General features: G+C 39.3%; 1 protein-coding gene across 7 annotated transcripts in view; it reads right to left on the bottom strand.

Annotated features, from left to right (window-relative positions):
• LOC127624161 (splicing regulator ARVCF-like) overlaps positions 1 to 20820 on the bottom strand; it is a 244611-nt gene that overhangs the window by 148754 nt on the left and 75037 nt on the right. For 6 of the 7 annotated variants that reach the window (XM_052098852.1, XM_052098861.1, XM_052098886.1 and 3 more), the window contains one exon: positions 816 to 923. The exons of the other annotated variant lie outside the window; for it this stretch is intronic. The gene's annotated coding sequence lies outside the window, so the exon portion shown is untranslated. The remainder of the gene's footprint in view (positions 1 to 815; positions 924 to 20820) is intronic. 7 annotated transcript variants of the gene reach the window in all.

The following is a 20820-nucleotide window of genomic DNA, read 5'->3' as shown; positions in this document are numbered from 1 at the left end:
CTGCTTTCAGAGAACGCCTTGTTCTGGTTTTAGCGCTGGCACTGTCAATGATACTTCATCCAAATTGTCTGGAATGTGACCCTCAGGAAATGCTAATGCTGCACTCAAGTGGGTTGTGTGAATGTGGCTTATACAAGTCCCATCTGGGTTTGTGTTGTGCAAAAAAAAATTACAGTTAACAGGTCCTTTCTCCATCACCTGATTACTGACACGAAATCACTGTTGTGTGTGTATTTGAGGCGTGTGCGTCAGTGTAATGACCCGAGACACAGCGCAAAAGTTCCGCCCTATTACAACTAGTGTTTAGCACTCACTCGGAGCTGAATAAAATGTCAGAATCTAACGCAATTAATCGTTATAGCGTTAATTCATATTAGATGGGTTTATTCGACTACATTATGGTCAAGACCTACTGTAACTGCAATCAAAACATTCTTAAGATTTGCTCAAGAAAAACATTAACATCAATTGTTAATCTTCTAGCAGCATATTTTGGAGTGGTGGTGGCGTAGTGGCTAAAGCACAGGGCTGTTAATCAGAAGGTCACATGTTCTAACCTCACGGCCACCACCATTGTGTCCTTGAGCAAGGCACTTAACTCCAGGTTGCTCCGGGGGGATTGTCCCTGTAATAATTGCACTGTAAGTCGCTTTGGATAAAAGCGTCTGCCAAATGCATAAATGTAAATGTAAATGTAAATATTTTGATAGAGTGTCTGATGGGGGAAGGGGGGGGGGTACAGTGGTGAAACTGGAAAAATGAGTGGAGAAATGAAGGAGAGTGAGTGATCTGTAGACAGAAGGTTGGATTGGTACCTTTGATGTCGACTGGGCTGTTGGTGTGCGAGTGCACGTGGGGTTAAGTTAGAATGGGTCGACTGGAACTAGAACTCTCCTCCCAAAAAACTCTGCCTGACACAGCAGCTGCAAGGAGATAGACAACAACACACATCAAGATGCATCAAACACATGCGGTGAGAGCAATCCATGCTGCATTGTTAGCAGGTTTATTTACATATTACAACTGTGAGTTGTTGCGGTCACACACTCCCAAGCTGAGAATGTAGTGAAGAGCCGAGATTCTTGGATTTGCAATGTTTACTGCTGATTTATAAATAGTTCCTCTCCTCTTCATTACAGCTAAATGCCACAGCATTTTATTTTTTCAAAACTAGGCCTCAATAAAATCTCCAACCAACGAATTCTACCGAAAGATTGTTGCGAAGAAAAAAAATGCGGATGTCTGCAAAGATTTTCAATTGTTTTTCCTTTTTAAAAATGCATACATCTTTGACTGTTGCGCCACGTCTAGCTGATTTTTTCTAGCCACAAGTTAACTAAAAAAGGCACCTGCATTCTGTTTTATTTGTTGCACTGCATTTATAAATTATTTGAGTGTAGTCCTTCTTGCTCCATTTAACCTATTGTTCCTAATTTAAAGCATTCCACAGACGTTTGCAGATGAAAGCAGAACATGTAATAAAAGTTCACAGCTCATAATCTTTCCATATATTAGCATCTCCATAATTCTGTGCCTCTGTTCATGAAGGTGTTTTGAGTTCTGTGCTCAAAGCCTCACTGTGTTTTGGGTTACCTACTCAGCATAAAGAATAACTCTGAAGAGTATATTCTGCCTGCATAAAAAAAACTGAATGTGTTTCTTAAGCTGAAGTTCCAAAGATTTTATTTCTGGTGGAAACTCTTTTAAAAGTCAACATCTGTGACTTCAAAAGCATACTGACCCAGGCAAACCACACTTAAAAACTTGAAAATTGTAGGTAATGTTTTTTTTCTTTATTGTTCCATTTAATTTTTTATTTCTCTACGATGTTCTTGCAGCATTCCAGAGACTCTGGGGTAATTTCTAAAACTCTTGTTACGAAACAGTTCTTCAACACACTTATTCTTATTCTGCGAAGGATTACAATTTCTTTCCCACCACGGATTCTTCTATGCTTCGACTTCAAGGACAGACATGATCAGAGCACCTTGGATTTGTGGGACTGACATCAAAGGTAAGCTAAGTCAGGCTACATTTGTTATCAGTTCCCTCTTTCCATCTTTCTGAACTGAGCTTACCGCATTCTATGCAAATGTGTGTTGTGTTAAACCTACATCAGTGTGCAGCTGATATATCTGCAACATCTTTTCAAAGAACATAGAATAGAAGAGATTTAAATGTCACAAAGCTTTCACTCTGATAACTGGAAATATATTTACATTTACTTATTTAAGAATCCAATTACATAGTGTAAGCTCTGGAAAAATGTGCCAAACGAAACAAGTGTTTTTTATTTTTTTTTATTTTCTTGGGACATGTGCCATGGTAGTGCCACTTTATCCTTTGAAATTACTTGTAGTACCATGTAAATTCCATTGTGCTTGAATATGGAAATCATTAGAAATGATATACAACAGGGTACCGAGGTATTACCATCTGATACCATTCAGTGTATCAGGAACTGCCATGGATCTTTTTGCCAGGGAATGGTAAATAAGCAAAAACAAAGAGTGAAAAAATGCATCCAAACCCCAAGCAATGAGCTATAAACCATAAAAGAAAGAAAAAAAACTACCCAAAGAAAGGTCATATTTGATATATTTAAACTAATTGTATGTCACATAATTTATAGTCTGAGCTGAATGACTTATGGTCCAAAAACTTTGCATTGATACAGTAAGGACAAAAGCAGAGAAAATTTTAAATCAAGTCATTATACTGGGCAGGCTAATATCTGTTACCATCATATCAGTGGCCACATCAGAGATTAATGCCACAATAATGAGTTTAACAGTGTAATAGATCGAATAATTATGTAGAAATTTTGCCAGGAAAAAACTGATGGATTCAGTGTCGTCAAAGCGATTGGCGAGTGGATTTTTCACTTTGAGGCATAGCCTGTGTGAACAGCAGACAATGTAGCTTCCCCCACTGTTTGAGGAGTAAGAGGATGGAAGAGTGCTTGGATAGTACTGCAGGCAGCATGCCCACAGGAGCATCTTAATTAGAGGAGTGAGCGGAATAGAGAAAGAGAGAGACTCTGTGGGGAGTATGAATCACTAGAGAAGAGGGAAAGCCCTTCTTGTCTGAGGTGGGAAGGTCAAACCAACCTGAAACATCCATGTAAATGAATGTATCAGTCCTCGCTGATGAAGTCTTGTGTGTGTGGTTGGTGAAGGAACAGGTTTGTAACTTGTATCACCTTAAGGTTGACATGTCTTCTTAAAACACATTAAGCAGAGAAAATGCTGTCTGTACTAGAAAATGTATCCATAAACTGTGGTTTAGCAGTTCGTAAGCACGTTGCCACGGTGCTCATGCAGGAAATGCGGGATTGAGTTCAGCAGGCATTGTGTCCTCATCCCATTTTCTCACCATAACTTTCTGTTCTCTCTTTAATGTCTATAAAACATTTTTAAAAAATGAGCAAAAAGTCCCCAATAAGTTAAGAAATGTGATTATAGTGCATAAATCATCCCATTCATATCTGATATTAACATGCATTATGTATCTGGATAGATTCTCTATATATTTTAGCTGGAATGCATTAACACCCTGCATTACATGCGCCTCTATTGTGTTTGGACAGAGAGCTGATCGCACTTACCCACGTAAAATGGAAAATGACACTTACATATTATGATAGCTACACATTACTTGTGTAGTTGCATGAGGATAATGAAAATGCTTGCGCATTTACAACTTCCTCTAAAATGGTATCTGACCACCTTTGAATGATTTCAGTGATCCTATCACAATCCAAATCACAGTGAGTGTTTACATACATGATCAGATTATGCTTAATAAGCTGGCGTGTGTGGTTATGTTAACGCAATAAATGGTTTTCCTTTATCAGGATAAATTCATAACAGTTTACGCAAAAAACGATCAGCACACATATATTGTTTTGCAGATTACCTCAAATTTGCATTGAATGTAAACATCTTTACCGCTGTTCTTACCGGCTTATTCAATGAGCGCAAGATTTGTGCACATGCTTGTTTACGTTTTTACGTCAAAAGCAGAGAATAATCCAGTGACTTCAAATCTCATGTAAACTCGGTTTTCTTGTCTTGTGTATTCAGATTTTTTTATATTATAATACGGTCTAGATATGCGGCAGCATATGCCATGTGCGGTCTGAGGATCTTGCGAGGATCTGAGGATCTTGCGCTTTCATTTTCTGGTAGTCAACACAGAACCGGACCGAGCCATCGCTCATCGGTACCAGAAATACCGGGCTGGCCCAATCGCTGTGTGACTCCTGTTTTACGCTCATTTCAAGCATTGCCTACTTCTTCCTGATAAATATTTTTCTTGTTTTCACGAAGAGGATAGGGGTGGCTATGAACCACCATCCCCGGGGTGGTCTCGATATGGTGCTCTATAAGGTTTGTGCGACCGGGAAGGGGTGAAAACACGTCTGCGAATTCTGCTTGTAACCGGGCAATGTCTGAAAGCTGTGACATTCAGAGGTGGTCTCCATTACTGCCTCCCTCCATGGTTTGAGGAGGTTGAGGAGGTAAATTTGACGTGCCCCTCCTCATCCATTTTCCTAACCTCATAATCGAGATCTCCAACTCGTTGTGTGATCTCAAAGGTTCCTTGCCACTTGGCAAGTCATTTTGAGCTTGAAGTGGGCAGCAATACAAGCACTTTATCTCCCTTTGCAAATTCCCGTAGCCGAGTGCCCTTGTTGTACAGTAGGCGTTGACGTTCTTATGCTTGAAGCAAATTCTCCTGTGTTACCTGCCCCAAAGTGTGTTTTTTTTTCTAAGGTCAAGAATGTATTAAATTTGTTTTTTGCTATTCGAAAGTCCTTCCTCCCAAGCTTTCCATATGATGTCAAGCAACATGCCTGGCCATCGGCCATACAGTAGCTCAAAAACCCTGTGGAGGCTTGCGGGATCTCATGTACTGCAAACAACAGGGGTTCGAGCCATTTATCCCAATTTTTTGTCTTTGTGTACGAACATACGAATCATGTGTTTCAAGGTCTTGAAGGTTGATCAACAGCAGAGGGCGCAATGTTGCTTTTGGGGTGGCCGGTGGATTCAACAAGTGCATGCCGCACACCATTTGCGTACATCACTGTGAATGCCCGGCCAAAAGAAATGTGCCATTATGCGGTTCAAAGTATTTTCGTGAGCAAAGTGGCCAGCCACTGGGTTATAATGAGCTGCCTGGAAGAGTATTTTCCGACGGCTCTTTGGTACTAATAGCTATGTTGCAATCTTTAATAATAGAAGGCATCGCCTCTACAGCCATAGCATCGCACGTCACATACCGTGACCCTATTTTGCGGTTTATTTGCATTACCCTAAATAAATATTTAAAACCAGGCCAATTGGTTCCCAAAATTAGTGGATGGGTGATGCTGGAAATAACCACAGCCTCAACTCTATGCCTTTTTCCCCTCAATCATATCTCAGTGGTAACCACTGGATACTTCTGAATGTCACCATGCACACACTTCACCCTCAACCATTTATTGCACCAAGCACTGGTGGATAAAGTTTTGAGAACAACCCGGATCCACCAAAGCTTGATGTGTGTACCCTTTTATCCTTACCGGTATCCGATATGCCCTGCCTGATCAGGGGTGGCCTGTGGAGGATCAGGGATCCAGACCAGTGTTCCCACCTTCATCACCGGACAAAAAGCCTGACTATGTCTGGCTTCCCACAGCTCCAGCAGACCGGCCCGGGCCTTCCTTCCACACTCGAGTGGGTGGTCTCGCCAACCTGGGGGGATAATGGTGGGAGATAGGGAGTAAGAGGGACAGACAAGGGGAGGGGTCCCCTGGACCAAGGATGGAGTTTGGTGGGGCTCCTCCCCACTTCCGGGGAGCCGGAACTGAGCGGGACTGTGAGGGACCAGGTGGAGGGGGGGAGAGGAACATGAGACACAGGGATTGGAGAGAGAACAGAGAGAGAAGAGGGAGATGAAGAAAAAAAAACTAGATCACTGCCTCCTGGAAACACCACTATGTAGTTCTCTGCCAGATAGATGGCCTCCTCCAGCTATGCCGGGCAGTGGCACTGGACTCATTCAGACATACCTTGAAGAAGCTGGGAAACGAACTGATCCAGTACCACCAGGTCAACGACATCCAGGGAGCCGCAGGTTCTCTCCGGCAGGAATCCCAGAGCTTTTGGGCAAAATCGAACAGGCGGCCGTGCTTCCAGAAACTCAAGGAGCTAAAGAGCTGATGGCTCTGTTCAGGACTATGACCGAACCGTTGATGGATGACCTTCTTCAGGTGTTGGTAATTAAGGAGGCTGGTGGCAGGAAGTTGTTGTGCCACAAGCTGTGCCTCCCCAGAGAGTAAGGACCATAGATGCGCCGTCCACTTGTCGGGAGGCCACTTCCATACCTCCGCAGTCTTTTCAAAGAGGTCCAGAATGGCCTCTGGGTCATCGTGTTGCCCCATCTTCATTATAGCCGTGGGTGGGGTGGGTTCCGGGCAGTTTGCAGCGCTAGCCCCCTCTCTGGCGATCAGGCTCCGGAGTACCTGCTGGTCCTCCACTTGTGACTGGAGCAGGACTTGGAAACGCTGTTCCTGCTCCAAGCATACGTCCATGAGGGACTGGTGTTGACTCTGCTGGATGCTGGCAAGGGTCACGAAGACTTTGCCCAGCATTGAGGACTCCATAACAGCATTCTCCTCCAAAGCCGGCACCACCGTAAAAAGGTTCTAAATTCGTGGGCAATGGAGGAGTCAGGAGACAATGAACAGTCAAGGTCATTCTTTATTTTTCTGCTCAAGCCAGTTATGGTTTATAGCCAACAAAAAAAAAAATCAGGGCTCTTTGTTTTGCCGGTCTTTTCTCTTGGCTCCTACCTAATGCTCTCTCCCTGCTATGATGTGCATTTTCAGGTCTCCCGCTACCATCACTATAATTAGAGACAGGTGTAAAGAGTAATCATAACCTAGGTGACGATCCTTACAGCTCTACCTCTCCCACAGACCGACACTTGACCAAACCCCCAATGCTACACTTTCAAAAATGGGTTTTTACACACAGCTTTGAGTCTTCAGACATAATTGCCATCCTCTGCCATAGTCAATTGCTCTCTAATGATGTTAAAAATCCCTCACTTGCAGTTGCTAACCTTCACAAATTCTTCAAACGCCGTCTTTTGTTGCTTTATCTTTTTGTACTTGGCGAGATACTTCAAGCTTCCAGGTGCTAACTCGGAGAAGCCATTTCAGTCTCTCACCCCTTTATCAAAATAAATGTGCATGAGACTTATTAGGCAACTTGTCATTTAACACAGAGATTCTCAACCAATTATTCTGTCAAGGTCCCCCACTGTCTAAGAGATTATTCAAGGTAAATTGTTTATTAACAAATGTGTATTAGTAGCTAATGCTATTTCCTTGACTTTTTCCACCAGTTTGCAAATTAAAAAGTAAAATAAAAAAAGGCATAAATCATTTTAATAACACAGGATTTGTCACCCAAGACATCCTTAACTCATCAATAAAAGCTGGTAAAAGTAGTTACTTTTATTTTAGCTTAGCTTTTGAGGGTGTTCTTTGATTAAAAAGGCCTTATCTTGAAAGCTCTGTTACTTATTGGGGGCTCGTGATAAAGTACTGATGAATTTAAATTAACAGTTAGTAACAGCTTCTATTTTTTATGGAAAGTTACAAAACTTACAAAACTTTTACCAATGTTGGGATTCCCCAATTTGGAATGTCCAATTCCCAATGTGCTTTAAGTCCTTGTGGTGGCATAGTGACTCACCTCATTCCGGGTGGTGGAGGATGAATCTCTGAGTTACCGTGGAGATTTAGCACGCGTGGAGGCCAACTCTACTCTCCCCGGCATCCACGCACAACTCACCACATGCCCCACCGAGACCACGAACCACACATTATAATGACCACAAGGAGGTTACCCCATGTGACTCTACCCTCCCTAGCAACCAGGCCAATTTGGTTGATTAGAAGACCTGGCTGGAGTCACTCAGCACACCCTGGATTCGAACTTGTGACTCCAGGAGTGGTTGTCAGCATCAGTACTCGCTGAGCTACCCAGGCACCCAATAGACTTTTTTTTTTTTTTTATCATTTTAGAACGTTTTTATATCAAATAATAATAATAATAAATACTTACAGAATCGCAATATCACAATACCTATTGAATCAGCTAGGAAATGTTGTAATATCGAATCGGAAGGTCTGTGGCAATTCCCAGCCCTAGTGAACTCTGGTATTAAGTTAAAGGTCAACTTCTGTCACATCATATAATCAAAGTGGCAACAAAACCAAGCTTTCTGCCCCTTCCATGACACAATATTCCAGTCCTCTTGCATCTCTGATTGGAGGCAAAGCCAAAGATACATTGTGTTGAAATGCCCACAGCAGGGCCAGGAAGCTAATTGAGAAACTCTACTGAAAATGACTACCTATCATTATTAGACCTCTCAAGGAAGTGATCATCTCTCAAAGTCGTTTAATTTGCTAGCGCAAAATACTCAAGGCCAGCCTAACCTTTATAATGTTCCCATTTCCAACACTAAAAACTTTACATCACAAATCCATCAAGACTCAATGTCCTGCCATGGAAAGGGGAAAATACTAGCTGGCTGTCTACAGGAAAAAGGTTTTAATGGGCAATTCAGCAACCCACAGGTCTGCATGCAAGACCTGGCAAATGTTTGAGTGGAGAGAAACCTCTGAATTCTTCAGGTCTCAGAATGGATGTGTATTTCACCTCATCTAGAGGCATATGACATTCTAACAACCCATTCTAAGCTTCACCACTGCCCTGTTTGTAAAAGACCAGGGTCTCCCAAACAAGGGTTCGCGAATGTGACAGGACTGCCAATGCTGATTCAATTACTGTAAAAAAGACATTTAACAAAAAAAAATTCAAATGTATAAAAGGTTCAAGAAAATGGTAAGACTAAGAAATAGAGTGACAGTGAAAACGAGAGAAAAGAGGTTGTAAAATTCATAATTATTATTATCATTATTTTGTAATGATGTATAAGGGCACACTTCTAATAAAATAATTTATGTTATCAGAGTTCAGCTGACAAAATATGCTTGGGAACCCGTGGGCTATACCCTGCATGATTTAATACCATAATGACAACGTGCATGTATAAAGACACAAATTCATCCCAGTTATAAGACTCAACTGAATTACAGTTGCATTTAAATGATCAAATTTGCTCTAACAACATTGAAAATATTGCCCACAGGCATCCCTTATAGTGCCCAAAATGCCACCATCCCCTTGTGAATTGAGCATTCATATCCATGGGCAATGTCAACTTTTTCCTTTTGTATGATATAGATATAGCACTGTCGAACCAATATAAAACATCTGAATGTGATGTTCTTATTTTGTAGAAGTTTGGGCAGTGACTTTACAACAACTAACACAAATGGGTGTAAGCCATGGCAGAGACTATTTAGCCTAAGATGGAGCACTTGTTTTAAAATAAAGGAATTGAAACATTATGGTAGATATGGTAGAAAATTAAGTCCTGAAGAAAAGTGGCTATTGATTCGGCCCATCTTCGCAGCAAGGCATTTAAATGTGCCTTGTAGTAGTTCTCTAGCTAGTGTTAGCATTGCTAGACAGCATTGCTCTTCTTCGTGTACTTTAAGTACCGATACTACAGTGGTGTTGGGCACTGTACTGACATCTATCGATGTGGATAAGCATGATCGTCTCTGCTGCCCTCGCCAGCTTTGGAATTTAATTTGCATCTGGAAAATGTCAGAGTTTGAGGTAATTTCTTAAGTTATTTATTACTACAATAATATAATTGCTTTGCCTAAAAACAAACGTCAGAATTCAAGTGAACAGTCTTCTACAGTTAAGGACAGATTATTATTGTCCCTCATATCAATAATCTTTGGAGACGGTCTACGTTTCATGTTATTAAGACAGTTATTACCTTTATTAGAGAAGTGCTAGGGTGAAAAAAAACTCAATTATCTAGCGATACAGAATGTTATGGTAAAGGACATTTTTTTTTTATTGTTTTTGATTATCAAATTTAGCATGCCCATGAATACTGTATTTGAAGAACTTGTTTTGTTTCCAAGCAAACCAACATCATGGTTTACTCAAAATACACATCAATCGCTGTGCCAAGGTTCTAAACGAATGAATAAGTATGCCATTTCATAGAGGTGGAGGTAGATGGCCCCCCTTAATATAGCTGTGATAACATGGAAAATAAAATTACACATTGCTTTCCTTGTATGAAAAACTTGTGAGTTTTCTGTAAATTCCATTTTAGAGAGTGGTCTAAACAATTAATAATGTCTTACCTTGTCCAACAAAAAATAAGCAACAATGGTATCACTAATGTTTTTCTCCATCATCAAATCTTTCCACATTGTGTATGCCCTACCGATGTTTACTCTAGTTTTTTTGCCTTTGCCTGTCTTTCTGTCTTCTTGCTTCAGACATTATTCACATTTACGGCAGTACAGCTACTGAATCTCCTGTTGTCTCTGCTTCTAAAGCATGATAATAAGTATGTTCTATTGTATTCTTTTTGCTCTTTCCTTCACCAAACAACACTGCACTAAGCATAGCCAATCATACCTACAAAAGGCAGCAGCCAATGAGTGCGAGGATTTTCTTCTTCGATGTTTAGTGAAACACGGCGGACCATGTCATTTCAACATGGCAAAACACATTGAAGGGGTGACCCGCACCATGTATAATAAAAATAAAAACTTTTTATAGAAAACTATTATGAGTAGTCTTCATCTGATGTGAATTTACACCATTTAGATCACTTATCAGAATTAAGCATAATAATCCTATAGACATTATGTTCACATGACCCCAATCAGACACCTTTTAGAGGGATTTGCAGATGCAAAGTGCAGCATGTTAACATGGTGACTAACAGATATTCAACCAATAAATAGTCTAAATAACTAGAACATATTATTTCACAAACCTATCAATGTAAGAAAAGTATAAAATCAAAAAGGATCTTATACAGAGGCACAAAACGGCCTATGCACATCCTAAACGCATAATGATGCACTTCAATGTAACGGGAGTGCTTCAGGGTGATCCTTGCTACACTTTCAAAAGTGCAGAGCTGCAAGATAATATTGCGGGTACACCTCTAGTTAATGTTATCATGCACTTTAAACCTTTTTAACTGCAACTATTTATTTAAGCAGTGTCAAACAAAATCAGCAAAAGACTTGCATCTCTCCACAACACCTCACACATACAGGAATTACTTACAGCAGAGGATTTAACTTCCAAAAGTGATCGTCTTGAAACGAATTGTTGATGCGGCATAAAAAGACTAAACCTAAACATAAACCTAAAGCACTAAAGAGACAAAACTTCTTGCAAAGTGTTTTACTTTGCTGACTGTTATTCACTGTTAAACACAGCATATTATCATCACACCGAAAAACGCTCTATAAGAAGTTGCGTCTTTTAATTTATTTATTCTCCCATTAAAACCAGCGTTACAAAAATTATTAATGTTAGTAGTCGAACCCACTAAAAGTCAGATGTTTAGTAGACCACCAGGCACATCCCTAATAGGGAGGTACCGTTTCCTAAAATATCTTCCTTTGATAGCCATGAATAGTGAAAGAAGAAATAGAAAGCCTCCGGACAACTAAAGATTAGATGACAGCCACTACCTGCCAAAACCAAGAGAGAATAATTGTGCATTCAATTCTTTTAGCCATAGACTGGGTCTGAATAGGTAAGATCTACTTTCCTGATGGAGTGGTAGAATTTTCACAGAAGAGTAGTCTTCACGGCCCGCCAGGCTGAATGAAAGATAGTAGGGAAGATCAGAAATTGACCAGCGCACCAAACCATGTACTGATCAATTATGTAAAACCTTTAGATGAAAGTTGGGTATAGAAGTTCTTCTCTCATCTTAATCCACAATAGACAGACAATTCTGAACTTAATTAAAGTGAGAATGAGGGGAAGAGAGAGAGAATGAGAAGAAGAAAAAAAGAGGTGGAAGAGGTATGAAATGCAGCCTGAGGTGTGTTTGTCTTGGTGCTGATGGCAAATAGCCACTGGAATTTATTACCTGCTAACTTAAAACCTGTTGATGCTCATTGACCACACCCATGGGCCTGACTTTACTTAAATGAGATCACATTTACTATATAGTGTGCTGTTGTATGAGCATCAAAATCAAATCCAAATATATTCAATAAGTATTACAGTCACAGAGCACTTTATTAGGAACACCTGTACACCTACTTATTCATGTGACTTTCTAATCAGCCAATCATGTGGCAGCAGTGCAATGCATTCATTCATGCAGATACGGGTCAGGAGCTTCAGTTAATGTTCACATCAACCATCAGAATTGACCGTGGCATGATTGTTGGTACTAGATGGGCAGGTTTGAGTATTTCTGTAACTGATGATCTCCTGGGATTTTCACACACCACAGTCTCTAGAGTTTACTCAGAATGGTTCCAAAAACAAAAAACATCCAGTGAGTGGCTGCGGATGGAAATACCTTGTTGACGAGAGAGGTCAACGGAGAATAGCCAAACTGGTTCAAGCTGACAGTAACCATGCGTTCACACCAGAAGCGGCAAGAGCGTAAAAATTCACTCTGGCTGCCCTGCCTTCAACACTCGAGGACGCTCGTGGACGCTCTGACGTAGTTGAAATAGGCGGCAACGTTTGTTCAGAATGCTTTGTTTTGTGAACTACATTTAAAGGGGCCGCAATTTAAACATCCAGACATGGCGACCATTTACCTTTTGCCGACCTATCACAAGTAGCGTATATCCTCATGAACTCTTTAAAATGTGAAAATAAGAAATCGATCGATGGCAGAAAGTAATTAAAATGATAGTTGTTTGTTATCAAAATAAAATACATTTGTAATAATAACTGTGGTCTTGGTTGTTTTAATTCCTGTAAGCAAACAGGGACAGATCATATATTACTGGGAAACCCGCCAAGACAATAATTAGTTATCTTCGGAACTAATGTTTGGTGGGAACCAAAGTTTACACTGTTGTGTTCTCTAGACTTCGCTAGAGCGGAGCACTTCTATATTCCAATAGGTTGCCGCCAAACCGCATCACAGCTCATTACCATAATGTTGACTGCACTTGAACTTTCATCTGACGCCCACACCGCCCAAGACTCGGAGCGCCGCTTCTCGCCGCCGAGAGACGCTGGCTGTCATTGAAAATGAATGACTTCCGGTCGATTTGACGCTCTCGCCGCCTCTGGTGTGAATGCACGGTAAGGCTACAGTAACTCATAACTACCTTGAGGCAGATGGGCTACAACAGCAGAAGACCACACTGGGCACTTTATTAGGACCATAGTGTTCCTAATTAAGTGCTCAGTAAGTGTATATAATACATAAAGGTATAAGGTTGTTCATTTAGTATGGCCACAGAGCTATTTAATTTAGATTTTCTTCTGCAGTTAAGTAAGTGTACTTGCCCATGTATTTTATGCAGTCTTGCTAATTTTATGCCATGAGATTTGGGAGTAAGGCACTTGTTGTAACCATCTCTTACGTGACATTAAAAACTTATCACAGAATAAGTACAGTAGACTCTTTTCTAAATAATTGGGTACCGGTTTTATGGCTTGAAAAAAGGCTATTCAAAGAACAGATCAAAGTCAATATTTCCTGAAGTGGGCAAAGGCAGACAGTTTGGTGGATTTGAGCGGTGTAGTTTATTGGCATCAAAATACATAGGAATAAACATGCTAACTAGGTCTGTAGAGTTAACGCGTTAATAACGTGCAATTAATTATACAAAAAATAATGCTTTAAAAACATTACGCATACTTGTAGTACCACCTGAGGGCAGTAAGTGACATTTCAGCTGTGTGAGCAACACACAGTTTATACAGTGAAGAAAACAACACAGATTTGCATTACTAAGGGTTCAAATGCGAACTAAGGGATCTCATTGTGTGTTTAAAGATTGAGTATTAAACTATATTTAACTTGACACAGTGATCTAAACATTTAATTTTTATGAGGCAACACACCCGAGACACAACTCAAGCATGTCTGACGCAGGTAGTATGGTAGGGTGACCACCAGTCCCGAAATTGGAAGCTTTGTCCCACGTCCCGCAAGTCATAAGCCGTGTCTTGCATTTAAATTTTGTCTGTATAATTTTATATCTTTATTATTATTATTTCGGCATCATTTTATTTAATCGTCCTTTAATTACAAAATCACTATAAAAAAAAAAAGTTAATAAGAAAACACTGAACATGCGCAGCGCAGCCTTTTTTTCTTGCCAGAGCGGGAAATCACTGGGAAAAAAAACTGCAACAGAAAAATGGGTCTATCCGGAGCTCCCGAGAAGAAAAAGTGTCTTTGTATTATAAAGAATTGGAGAAAATATATACATGCTTAAAACCAGTAACAGGTGACCCTAAAAAAGGAGAGTGCAGGGTATGCCATCGTTTCACGGACAGCTGCTGAACATGCTGAAGCATTTCAGTGCCCCAAACATGACAGCTCTGATATCTTTGGCTTTGAGCATTCCTGTCACCAACGCGTTCGTGGAGAGGGTGTTTTCACTGATGACCGCTGCGTGGACAGAGACAAGGAACTGAGCATTTGTGGACCTTATCAAAAGTGAACTCCTGGTGAAAGTGAACACCTACACCTGCCAGGAGTTCTACAGTCATAATGAATGAGAAGGCTCTTCTCGAAGCAGCCAGATCAGACAAAAAAAATTAATTCAAGATGCACTAAATCCAGTAAGAACGCATTTAATCTGTCTAGTCTTTAAGAATGGAATTGATGTGCTTATTTGGAAATGTGCTTTTTAACGATTAGATTATCATTTTCACTTCATTATATTTATATTGAGTAGGTCTGTGCTGTTAAAATTAGTTTGTATCGTAGACCTTATGCCAAACTGAGTGACGTTCACAGCGCCGTCATTAACATTTAACATCACAGCAAAAATACATCTAATATAAAATCAATATTTATTCACCTAGTACAATAATAGTAAATTATCTCTCGTGTCCCGCATTGTCCCGCAAAATCAGGTCTGCTGACCTGCAACAGAGCAATAGCCATGTGGTCACCCTTTCGTATGGTCTTTACCTCACAAATATTTAATTACCGGTTAAGGAGGTGTCCTTTAAACTGTAACACCATTTTTACCCAGTGAATCTTTATTTAAGAAACATGCTCCCTGAAATATATGCACTTTGCTCCTTCTGTAATGCTGTAGATGAATCTGCCCATTACCTTTTTTGGGAATGTGCCCACGTAGTAGTATTTTGGAGAATGTTTTTAAAATATATTATTTAAAATATTCTTTGTACCTCCAACAACTCCAAAGCATTGAAAACCATTGCACTATGTAATGAATATAATGTATTGGCATTATTGTAATATATATCTGTAGTATTGTGTACTATGTATACCCCTGGCTTGTTTCTAAAAAATTAAAAAAATATATCTAACGCAGGTGTACATTGACGGGTCCTTAAACAAGTCCTCATAATAAATCTCCAACTAATTTACAAATTCACTTGTGAAATGGATTGCTGTGAACACTATGCCAATGATTGACTTATGATCAATAATACGGTAGTAAACAATACATTGTTTTTATATTATATATATATATATATATATATATATATATATATATATATATATATATATATATATATATATATATATATATATAATTTTTATATTTAAAGATAACTATGTATAATTATTTCATCATTATATATATTAAATTATTGTTATATGAGGGGATTTCTCAGCAAATATTTGTATAGGCCTATGCGATTAATCGGGACACCATGTAATTAATTCGATTAAAAAATGTTATCGATTGACAGACCTAATGCTAACATAACTGAATTTCTATTCTTTTTCCTTTTATTAAAAATCCCCTTCAGAGAAGGCACTGACACAATTCAAGGGATAGTTTCACTTTCAATTATATGAGTTCTGCCTACTCATTCAGAGTGCAATAATAAAATTCCTCTTTCTGCCCCCAAAAATGTTCAAAAGAAAAAGTGTCTTTAATAAAAATCCATTTGACCTTTTCCACAGATGGCTGCGACACAATTACCTCACAACGCACTGTTTCATAGTGCATTTCTCTAGTGAGAAATGGGTTTAGAAATGTAAGCAGCAGCATGGCTCAACCCAATACATGTAATTATAGGTGTAATAGTACAGCCTACTACTGATCTAAACGAACCTGATATAACAAAGCTATAGAGCATTATATAAGCTTCAGCAGAACCCAAAATATCAAAATATGCTGGTGTTGGCATACTCCATCTTTAAAGCTTTGAAATGTGTATAAAGTATTAATGTTCACTGGCTGGTCTCATAATTCAACCGATATTTCCCCACCAACTCTTTCTGTGACAGAGATGAGGGACAACAAGCTTTGAAGCAAAAAAATCTTAAGAGAAAGGAAAGTTAAAAGAGAATGGATGTAAGAACTATTATTATTGCGTCAAGATTACAGGTGAGTGTTTGTTTCAAAGGGATGGAAAGATGTGGGGGTCATTATGGAGGCTCACACTCGCTCCCATGTGTCTAACTCATCAGATACTCAAGGACAAGTCAGATTTCATCAACCAATCATTGAGTAGGCTACGTCAGCCTGATACATAGATCCTCACATAGTGGGAAATAAGGCATTTACCAAGCAAAAAAGTCTATATTCTACAATTCAGTAGCATATAATTTCAATGTTACAAATATGTTAAGTGTGGCCATGGGCTAATTCACACTGTTACTCATCATTGCTGGCCATTGCTAAATACTGAACAGGCATTGATACTTTATTTAAATGGACAATCATAGGTTAATGCCCCACACAGCTATAATTGCACTTTGGAGTCGAAAGACAGTATTTAGTATAGTTACAGGATTTAGGAGCGGGTGGGATAGTGTTGAGCAAATTAATCAGTAAGCCATTAAAATGTTTGCCTTTACACAAGCTAACAGGAGCATCACCAGGTCTCTCATTCATCCATGTATGCATCTCAATATCTTTTTCTACAAATTAAAAATTAAGCATCACAATCAACCATGAATACCATTAGCGTTCAAGCAATACACATCTTCATTACATATAATCATAAGTAGAGCTAATTTTTCACCACTGACATCTGCTCCCAAGAAAACAGCTAGATACAATCAGCTTTTCAGACCACAGTCTACACTATTAAATCATTAATTTAAAAGGACACTTTTCCCTTCAGTACCCTCCATAAAGCTCTGTGCAGAATGCACTGCAATACAGAGCCCATAGACTGTATCAGAATATCCAGCCTAAACTTTTTATCTTCTGTGGGCTCTGTGGGTACCCTGACCCAGCCACACAGGGGGCATGGAGTTTATCAAGCACACTCTAATGGAGGACGCCATTATCTGGGTCAGTGCATACCACTCTGAAAGCACAATTGTTTTGCTGTCTAGGGGGGTGTCACTCGGGTAGAAGGCCTGGGGGAGGGGGGGGGGGGGACCACAGTGCAAGAAACTGGAAAAAAATTCTGATTTTTGACACTACTGTCACCGTCATCTAAAAGATAACAATTTTAAAAAGCATCTTATTGTTAGAATAATTGCCTCACTCATTCCTGTGACCAGGTTAGCACATGCATTGCTTTGACAAAGATGTATGCTTTGGTCCAAGACAAAGATAAACTGTAGGCAAAGCCAAGGGATATGCACACATTTACCAGCACAGTATATGTGGGAAAGAGAGACATGCATTTGTTATTTATAGAATTGTTTTTCTCTAGTTTACAGAAGAGCATGTTTAGGTAAATACAATAACAATGCTGCAAATCCCCTGTGCAGATAGCTGTTTGAATCCCACTGTGATGACATTTCTGTGCGCTTTTGGAACAAATGTGCAGGTTAAATCAAAACATAACAAAAGTGTTTATATTACCTTTAAATGAATAGATCACCCAAACATGAAAATTCTCTCATCATTTACTCACACGTATGTTGTCTCAAAGTTGAATGACTTTCTTCCTTAAAACACAGACAAATATATTTTAATAGAGAGATATGAGGTCTGTTTGTCCACACAAGTGAAAGGTTACCAAATTTTCAAGCTCCAAAAACACAATATAAATCCATAAATCTCCAGTGGTTTAATCCATGTCTTCTGAAGCGATCCAATCAGTTTTCAGTGTGGACAGACCAAAATGTAACTACTTTTTCACTGTACATCTTGCCATTGCAGTTTCTAGGCATGATCATGATTTTAAGATCAATTATACTTCCTAACACTTGATGAATGCACAGAGCATTAGATGGTGCTAGGAAGTGTAATTGAGCTTGAAATAATGATTACCAAGGAGACTGCTGATGTCAAGATTTATAGTAAAAAACAAGTTAAATATTTTGGTCTGTTCTCACCCAAAATCAGCTGGATCTCTTCAGAAGACTTGGATTAAACCACTGGAATATATATATACGAATTATCCATATTCTGACTTAATATCCTTTTTGAATCTTCAAAATGTGATCACCATCAGGGCTTAACATTAACTTTTTGGCTAACCGGCAACTGTGGCTAGTGGTATTTCAAAGTCACTAGCCACTCAGTATTTTAATTTGCCAAGATCCCCCGTCTCACAAAAAGTGATGAAACTAACTGGAGAATGTACAGTTGAAGTCAGTAGTGTACATACAACTTAAATACATTTTAACAATTCCTGAAATTTATTTCTAGAAAAAAATTCCACCTTAGGTCATTTAGGATCACTACTTAATTTTAAGCATGTGAAATGTCAGAATAATTGTTATTAAAAAGAGATTTATTTCAGCTTTTATTTCTTTCATCACATTCCCAGTGGGTCAGAAGTTTACATACAATTTGTTAGTATTTGGTAGCATTGCCTTTAAATTGTTTAACTTGGGTCAAACATTTTGGGTAGCCTTCCACAAGCTTCTCAAAATAAGTTACTGGAATTTTGGCCCATTCCTCCAGACAGAACTGGTGTAACCGTGTAATGTTGGTAGGCCTCCTTGCTCACACACACACATTTTTAGTTCTGCCCACATATTTTCTATCGGATTGAGGTCAGGGCTTTGTGATGGCCACTCCAGTGCCTTAACTTTGTTGTCTTTAAGCCATTTTGCCACAGCTTTGGAGGTACACTAGGCATCATTGTCAATTTGGAAGACCCAATTGCAACCGAGCTTTAACTTCCTAGCTGATGTCTTGAGATTGCTTCAATATATCCACATAATTTTCCTTCCTCGTGTTGCCATCTATTTTGTGAAGTGCACCAGTCCCTGCTGCAGCAAAACACCCACATAACATGATGCTGCTACCCCCATGCTTGACAGTTCTGATGGTGTTCTTCGGCTTGCAAACCTTGCCCTTTTTCCTCCAAAAATAACTATGTTCATTATGGCCAAAAAGTTTAATTTTTGTTTCATTAGACCAGAGGACATTTCTCCAAAAAGTAAGATCTTTGTCCCCATCTGCACTTGCAAACTGTAGTTTGGCTTTTATATGGAGGTTTTGGAGCAGTAGCTTCTTTCTTCCTGAGCAGCCTTTCAGATTATGTTGATATGGCACTCGTTTTACGGTGGATACAGATAATAGTCTAACCTGTTTCCTCCAGCATAATCACAATGTCCTTTGCTGTCGTTCTGGGATTGATTTGCACTTTCGCACCAAACTACGTTCATCTCTAGGAGACAGAATGCATCTCCTTCCTGAGCGGTCCCATGGTGTTTATACTTGCATACTATTGTTTGTACAGAGGAATTGCTGTACTATGAGAATTGCTCCCAAAGATGAACCAGACTTGTGGAGGTCTTCAACATAAGTGTATGTAAACTTCGAACTTCAACTGTAACTGCATGCATTTGTTTTGAACAAGAATGATATGAGTTCAGATGGGACACAAGCCTAACAATTTCAGAAATGTCTTAGAATATCTAAAGGCAAACATGACCAGTTACCTTGAGTAGGACAGCTTTGCGCCTAAAAGGGTGAGGCTTAAAAACCTTTTTGTAGAAAGGTTTCTATTATGTCATATAGAAGGACACTCCCCATAGAGTCAGCCTTCTGACACAGTATTAAGTGTACTGAGTGATTCAGTGTACTGAATGATGACAAAATAATTATTAATAATAAAAAATTAAGTCTTATAGATTTGCCCTAATTGAATTAATATGCATCTCTACCAGTTACCAGTTAGTGTTACTGCATTAAAAATATTTTTGTTTCGATGATGGTGTATTTTTTTTAAACTTGTAATTGATGTTGAAGCAGGGGCACTGTTATCTCTTTACCTCGTCAGTGTTGTTAATGTCAGGGCTGTCTAACAGTTTGAGAGGTTCGACTTCTTCCATATAGAGCTTTTTACAGAACGTTCTTTGTAGTATTCAAATGGGTCACATAAGTTTTGTAGCCTCCGCCAGCCGCCATGATATCAAAGCCTGACTGAATCATGCAAGTTTAGCTCTGTGCTATCCCAGAGCCATTGTTCTATCTCTGGAGTACGCTGATGTACACTGCAGCAATTCGAGCAAAACTACGCCTCACTTTCCCCCGCTGAAATGCACATGTCAGATAGGAGAAGCATATTTACAGCTTATAAAAAGCTGGATGAGAGATTAATACAATTAACTTTGGCTTCGTCCACATGCCAAAGTGGCTAGTAAGGGTGAGGGTCAAAGTCAAGCCCTGGTCACCATCTAGTAGCATTGTATGGACAAACAGACATCATATCTCCATTAAAATATCTTTGTTTGTGTTTGACAAAGTCAAAAGTGTTTGAGACAACAGAAGGTTAAAGGACTAGTTCA

Source organism: Xyrauchen texanus, chromosome 3 (assembly GCF_025860055.1).
Source record: "Xyrauchen texanus isolate HMW12.3.18 chromosome 3, RBS_HiC_50CHRs, whole genome shotgun sequence".
In the NCBI taxonomy this organism is placed as follows: domain Eukaryota; kingdom Metazoa; phylum Chordata; class Actinopteri; order Cypriniformes; family Catostomidae; genus Xyrauchen; species Xyrauchen texanus.
The sequence above is the reverse complement of the archived record's forward strand: the minus strand, read 5'-3'. Positions and strand labels throughout refer to the sequence as shown.